A 7,327-nucleotide genomic window follows, 5' to 3' on the forward strand; every position below is an offset into this window, starting at 1 on the left:
TTTTCCCCATATTGATTAGACATATGGTCTAATAAGTTAGAGAGCGAGATTTCAATTTCCTAATTGGTTAGGTACACTTCCTAATTGACTAGCATATGATCGAAAAATATTTTTAAGAATATTTTGAAAGAGATGAAGTTTGTAAGAATATTTTAAGTGTGTGTGCGTGTATCTGAATTATTTTATTACCTTAAGTTATTTTTTTTAAATCATAGTACTTTGAGAGCTACTCACACCCATTACAAACTATTGATCTAAAATTGATAAAAACACACACTAATGTAGATGATTAGGTAAACTTTTAAACACTTCAGATCCTTTGATGTTAATCTTAACATTTAACTTTTTATGCTCAAAATACTGAAACCTTCTTAGCTTTACTTTTTTGATTTACTTCAATCTTTTTTTCTTTGATGATGTTCATGATTCAATTGCTTTACTCTTTTGTCATAATCAAAATCACAATCGAATTTACACGTGCATGGACAACACACAAAACCACATTCTCCCCATTTTTTATTATGACAACACATCTCTTAAAAAGGTGGTAAAATAAAAATATTAAGATGAAGAAATATTGGAGTGGTTAAGATCCTCTCATTGATAAAAAGAGTATACGTTATTCCATATGAGAGTATACTTCTCTCTCTTTGGTACTATCAAAAAGTGGGGAAATAAGAAGAAGAAAAACAACTACATATCACATAGAATAACACATATTAAGAGGAGGTAGGATAAAAATAAACTTCATATATGAGCGAAAGGGATTACAACAAGAGTAATAGAAAAAAAAGTAAACACATAAAGGAAGCAAATAAAAATGTATATAGACACTAAAAGTTTGTTAGAGATTGAAAAGAGATTACATTCAAAGACATTATTCTTATATCCTCCTATTGATGAGGTGAGTCTCCTCCTAAATGATGTTTAATGTATATTCCATCAGCATAATAGATAGAGGTTGACTACTTAATCATTCTATAATTCTGAATTTGACGCTTCGGAACAATTTGTCCAGACGATGTAAACATTATTATAACTATTAGATATTCTTCTTCTTCTTCTTCTTATTATTATTATTATTATTATTATTATTATTATTATTATTATTATTATATATTAGTAAGGGTAGTTTAGTATTTTCTATTATTTAGTATTTATACTATATTGTAATCCTTGTTCTATATATTTTTGTCATTCTAATGGAAACCCTAGAACCTCTTCTCTTTTGTCAACATAATATCAAAGAGCTTGGATGACTCAATAGGATATTCGCAATAATAAAAAAATTTCCTCTGCCTTTGCTGTTACATTTTGTTTTCATACTCATTCAATTGATTAGTCTCATCAATTTTATGTTTATGATTTTGCTTCTTTTCTCTAAACACAATTTTTTAATACAAGTTCTTCTAGATTCTGCGTTTGAATTTGTTTGAATTCTAAATTCTTAGAAAAGTAGTAATGGCTAGTGAAAAAGATGATTCTCTTCAATCTATTAGTGTTCAACTCAATGAACAAAATTATGATTATTGGAGTTATGTAATAAAAAAAATTGAAAGAAAAAAGAATGTGGAGATATGTTAATGGAACTTATTCAAAATAGTTGGAAACATGGGATGTAAGTAATTCTAAGATCCTCACTTGGATTAATAATTATGTTTTTCAATCAATAGGTGTGCAACTAGATAAATAAGATACTACTAAGGAGGTTTGGGAACATTCGAAATATTTGTATAATCAGTCTAATTTTGCAAAATGATACTAGTTGGAGAGTGACATTAAGTCTATTAAACAAAACAATATGATCATTCAATAATTTTATTCATCCATGACTGATTTATGAGATTAATGGACTCTTATAGAATCAACGGAAATAAAAATTGTCAAAGCATACATCAAGCAAAGAGAAAAGCAATGTCTCTTTCAATATCTGATGTCCCTTCAGTTATTAATGAGTTATTGACAAAAGAAAGTAGATTTAAGACTCACTCTAATATGATTCACGATAAAGGAATTCTCTACACTCCTCCATTTGTTTTTGCTGCTCCTGTTTCCAAAGAAAAATATCAAGGTAGAATTGGAATTGATATTAATGAATGTATTTTTTGTAAGAATAAAGGTCATTGGAAATCTTAGTGCCTCAAAATGTTGATAGCAAATAAGAAGAATTTTAAAAGTTCACCATCCAATGTTGATACTGCTGCTCATACTACCATTGGTTTTTGTTCTGATTATGTCTGTCTTTCTAAGACCACTTCTCAAATATATGATATTACAGAGAAAATTCAAAAGATTTTTTTGAGCCATGTGCCATGTCTTCCTCCTCTATTAAAGGTTCAAATTCTTTTAGTCTATCAGGTATGTCTCCCTCCGTATGGATCCTTGATTTTGGAGCATCACATCTATGTCATATGATGATAAATCATTCGTGTCCTTACACATATGCCATTAGAAAACATCGGTTACGTCTTTACAACTAATATGTCACTTTATGATATTTATCATATTCCTAGTCTTACTTTGAGTCTTGCTTCTGTTAGTAAATTGTGTGATTATGGTTATTCTATTACATTTTCTTCCACTTCTTGTTGTGTGAAGGATCCAGATTCTGGGAGGCTGATAGGGACATGCCGTAGACAAGGGGGAGTTTACGTTTTTGATGAGTTAAAAGTCTCATATACTAAAGTTTCAGCTTCTACTTCCACTACTGATTTATTAGCTTCTTTTCGTTTGAATTCTTCGTCTTCTAGTTTTTAGTTATGGCATTGCCATCTAGGACATATATATGCTTATAGATTAAAGTGTTTTCCTTCTACTGGAGCTTTAGGAAAGTTATAAACTAGTGATATTTCAGATTGTTGTGGTTGTAAACTAAAAAAATTCAGCATTACCTTTTAATAAAGTGTTTCTATTTCATATGCACCTTTTGACTTGGTTCACTCTGATGTATGAGGTTCATCACCGGTTATTACCAAAGGTAAATCTAGATATTATATTTTTTTATTGATGACTATACTCGTTACTATTAAGTTTACCTTATAAAAATCCATTATGGACTTTTTTATATTTATCATATGTTTTGTTATAAAGTGCTTTCATTGTGATTTAGGTGGTGAATATACGTCTAATAAGTTCTCTAAATTACTTGCATATAAAGATATTATTCAACATACATCTTGCACTGATACTCCTCAAAAGAATGGAGTTGTTGGAAGAAAACACTGTCACATTGTTGAGATTGCATGTTCCCTTTTGTTGTCTACTTCAGTTCTTAGTGACTTTTAGGGTTAAGTAGTTCTTACTGTTGTTCATGCTATTAATAGAATCCCATCATATGTCATATCAAACTTGTCTCCTTTTGTAAAATTGTATGATTCTATCCCCGATTCTTCTTCTTTGAAAGTCTTTGGCTCTAATTGATCTGTTTTTCGTCCATAAGTAGAACATAGTAAGTTATCTTCTTGTTCAACCATATCTGTTTTTATTGGTTATGGTGATGGTCAAAACGGCTATCGATTTTATGATCCTCAATCAAGAAAACTTTATGTTTCTCGTTATGTTTTATTTCTTGAACATATTCTTTTTTTCTAGCTTTGTTTTGATTCTCATATTACTAGAAGTTCAAAACTCACCCATATTGATCCTTTTGGTCTTGACGGTAATGTTTATAGTGATTGTAATGTTGAGAAATGCATGTGTAATACTACTACTAATCTTGATATTGACATCCCTCTTGTCCCCACGGTTACCCAACAACCTCCCATGACTGTTGATCCTCTTTCTCATCCTTCTCGTTTACCATCTTATGATTGTAAGTCTACTTAGTTTCCTGATTTTGTATATTCCACTTACACTATTTATTTTTCTTATTTTCTAACCTCTATTTACAATTCATATGAGCCATCTTCCTATAAAAATGATATACTTGACCCTCTTTGACAGTAGGATATGAGAGAAGAAGTCTTTACTCTGCATAAGAAAAATACTTGGGAGTTAGTAAGTCTTCCTTTTGGAAAAATTCTATTAGATCTCGTTGGGTATATAAAATCACAACTAAGTTTGATGGGTCATTTGAGTTCTATAGAGCATGATTTGTTTTCCAAGGGATTAACTAACCAATATGGAATGGATTATGAAGAAAACTTTGCTCTAGTGACCAAGATGACTACTATTCGCACTCTTATTGGAGTTTCATCGGTCCGTCGGTGGCATAATTCTAAAATGGATGTTAAAAATGATTTTCTAAATGGTGGTCTTCCTGAGGAAGTCTATATGGTACCTTACCCAGGTGCTTGTCATAATCACGGGGAAGTGTGTAAGTTGAATAGGCCTCTATATTTTTTTAAACATGCTCCACGAGCTTGATTTGAGAAGTTTACTACTGTTATTACATCTCTTGGTTTCCATTCTAGTGATCACGATTCAACTTTATTTGTTCGAACTACCTTTCATGGTCTTATTTTAATTTCATTATGTGTTGATAATATGATAATTACAGCTGATGATGTTATTGGGATTGATGATTTGAAGTTTCAATTAGCCAAACAATTTGAGATGAAGGATTGCTACCTCTTGCGGATTTTAGTTGCCTACTCTCCTATGGGCATGTGTGTTTCATACCCCAAAATTTGTCCTCCCCTTTTCATCTTTTCACTCAACCCTTGACTGAAGAATCATCTGCGCACACTCATGTTTCATTCATGTGCACCAATCATTCATTCATACTTAATATTTAATCATTATAAATTCAAAGATCTTGGCTTGCAAAGCTAGGGTTTATATGTGGATCAAACTCTAGAGGCGTGACTTGATTCTTCATCCGATCATAGGGGAAGTGAAACCCTAATTTGCCTGACCTTGGAGATATGGGTTCAAGGGTACCCATCATGACATCCCGCAGGCAGGGACGAAGGTATTAAGAAGAAAGAGTGGGCCCACGCCCCCACTACATTCTTACTTCATTAATATTTAATAATATATTAATAATTTAATATCCTAAAAATTAGGAAGAAAAGTTAATAATGCCCCACTTAATAAAATGATTCGGAGTATCACACACTGACACACATCCATATGCATTTAAAATAAATTAAATTCTTTAAATAAAATTAAAAATTTTAACTCCTATTTTTTTTCTTCATATTCCTATTAATTCTCTTTTACTCTTTCCAAATAGAAACAAACCATTTTTCATATTCTTCTTTCTCCCACTCCTTATTCACTACAAAGTGTCTTTCTGTTTCTAGCTTCTTCTCCATTGTTGATCTTTTAAAAGGTAAATTTTTTAATTTTAATCTTTATGAATTTATAATTTATTTTTATTATTGTAGTAAGAGTAAAAAATATATTATTACTTTATTAAGCTTGAGATTGTGTTAATGGCAGAAAATTTATTTTTAGAGTTTTGTAGTGTTTGTTTGAAATTATTGTGTTTGTATCAATTTTATAGTATTATTATGAATTTTCTGATTATGATTTTAATTATGATTTTTTGTTTTGTTTTTAGTAATAAGAAATGGAAGAATATTTCAAAAGAAAAGCAACAGAGCAATCATCAACTCCTAATCCTCAAACACCTAATGAACGTCGAAGCCCCAAACTGGATCCTCCCATGAAAAAAAGGTTTTTGCAGTTTGAATTGGAAAAACTTCCTAACGATTCCGGTTTAAGGCCAAAAATGTCAGATTATCATCCAAGTGATAGAGATGAAATTAGAATATATTATTTGCAAAAGGGTCCTTGTCAACCAAAAGAAATTATTTTTCCACAAAGAAAATTTGGATATACCTTTTGTAAGTTTAATTCGGATTGGTATTTAAAATATGGTAGTTGGTTGGAATATAGTCAAAGTGAGGATGCTGCATATTGTTTATGTTGTTATCTTATGAGGTCACATCTTAAAGAACATAAAGGTTGCGGTGATGCCTTTATAACAGAAGGCTTTACAAATTGGAAAAAAAAGTGAAAGGTTTCGAGTTCATCTTGGAGATGTAAATAGCTCTCATAATCTAGCATGGAGAAATTGTCAAGCTCTAATGAAACAAAAGCAATACATTGAAGGTGTCTTGTGTAAACAATCCAATAAAGTTAAAGAGGACTATCGAATTCATTTGACAGGTATAATTGATTGCATTCGATATTTATTAGCACAAGGTTTAGCTTTTCGTGGTAATGATGAGTCAATTTCATCCAGAAATAAGGGGAATTTTCTTGAACTTATGAATTTTCTTGTTAATCATAATGAAGATATTTATAAAGTTTGGAAAAATTGTCGTGGAAATCTTAAGTTAACATCTCCTGATATTCAAAAGGATATTGTTAAAGCTGCTGCAACAGTCACTACTCAAGTTATACTGGATGATCTTGGAGATGATTTATTTGTTATTTTAATTAATGAATCTCGTGATATCTCAGTGAAGGAGCAAATGGTTGTGGTTATACGTTATGTAAATAATGAAGAAAAGTTATTGAGCGTTTTCTTGGTGTTGTTCATGTTTCAACTACTAGTGCTCTAACATTAAAATTGGGTTTGGAGTCATTATTTGCAAAATATGGATTAAGTTTGTCAAGGATATGTTGACAAGGCTATGATGGAGCAAGTAATATGCAGGGTGAATACAATGGTCTAAAAAGCTTGATTTTTAAAGAGAATTGTTCTGCATTTTTTATTCATTGTTTTGCCCATCAACTCCAATTAGCTCTTGTGACATTAGCAAAAAATCATTCTAAAATTTCTTTATTTTTTAATTTGGTTGCTACTTTGTATAATGTTGTTGGAGCATCATGTAAGCGCCGAGATATTCTTCGTGAAAGTCAAGCTACAAAGGTGAAACAAGCATTGGAACATGGAGAAATCTCTAGTGGGTGTGGCTTGAATCAAGAAATGACAATTAAGAAGGAGGGGAAACAAGATGAAGCTCACATTATGGTACATTACTTAGTATAGTTTCTCTATTCTCTTCTATGATTGATGTGCTAGAAATGGTTGAGGAAGATAGAACAAATTTAGATAAAAAGGTGAAGCACTAATGCTGATGAATTATATGCAATCTTTTGAATTTATTTTCATCTTGCATTTGATGAAAATAGTTTTAGGAATTACACATGATTTATCTCAAGCATTACAAAGAAGTGATCAAGATATTGTAAATGCTATGAAGTTAGTAAAAGTGTCCAAAATAAGGCTACAAACCTAAAAGATAATGGTTGGGATTCTTTGTTGAATGATGTTTCATTGTTTTGTGAGCATAATGATATTGACATTCAAGATATGGATGACACTTTTCAACTGACACAAAAAAAGTCAAAGAGAAAAATGGAGAAAGTA

General features: G+C 30.8%; 1 pseudogene; it reads left to right on the plus strand.

The window, feature by feature from the left end:
* Positions 1-5,515: 5,515 nt before the first annotated feature.
* LOC127080764 (uncharacterized) lies at positions 5,516-6,946 on the plus strand (annotated as a pseudogene).
* The last annotated feature ends 381 nt before the right edge of the window (positions 6,947-7,327 follow it).

Source organism: Lathyrus oleraceus, chromosome 5 (genome assembly GCF_024323335.1).
Source record: "Lathyrus oleraceus cultivar Zhongwan6 chromosome 5, CAAS_Psat_ZW6_1.0, whole genome shotgun sequence".
Classification (NCBI taxonomy): Eukaryota; Viridiplantae; Streptophyta; class Magnoliopsida; order Fabales; family Fabaceae; genus Lathyrus; species Lathyrus oleraceus.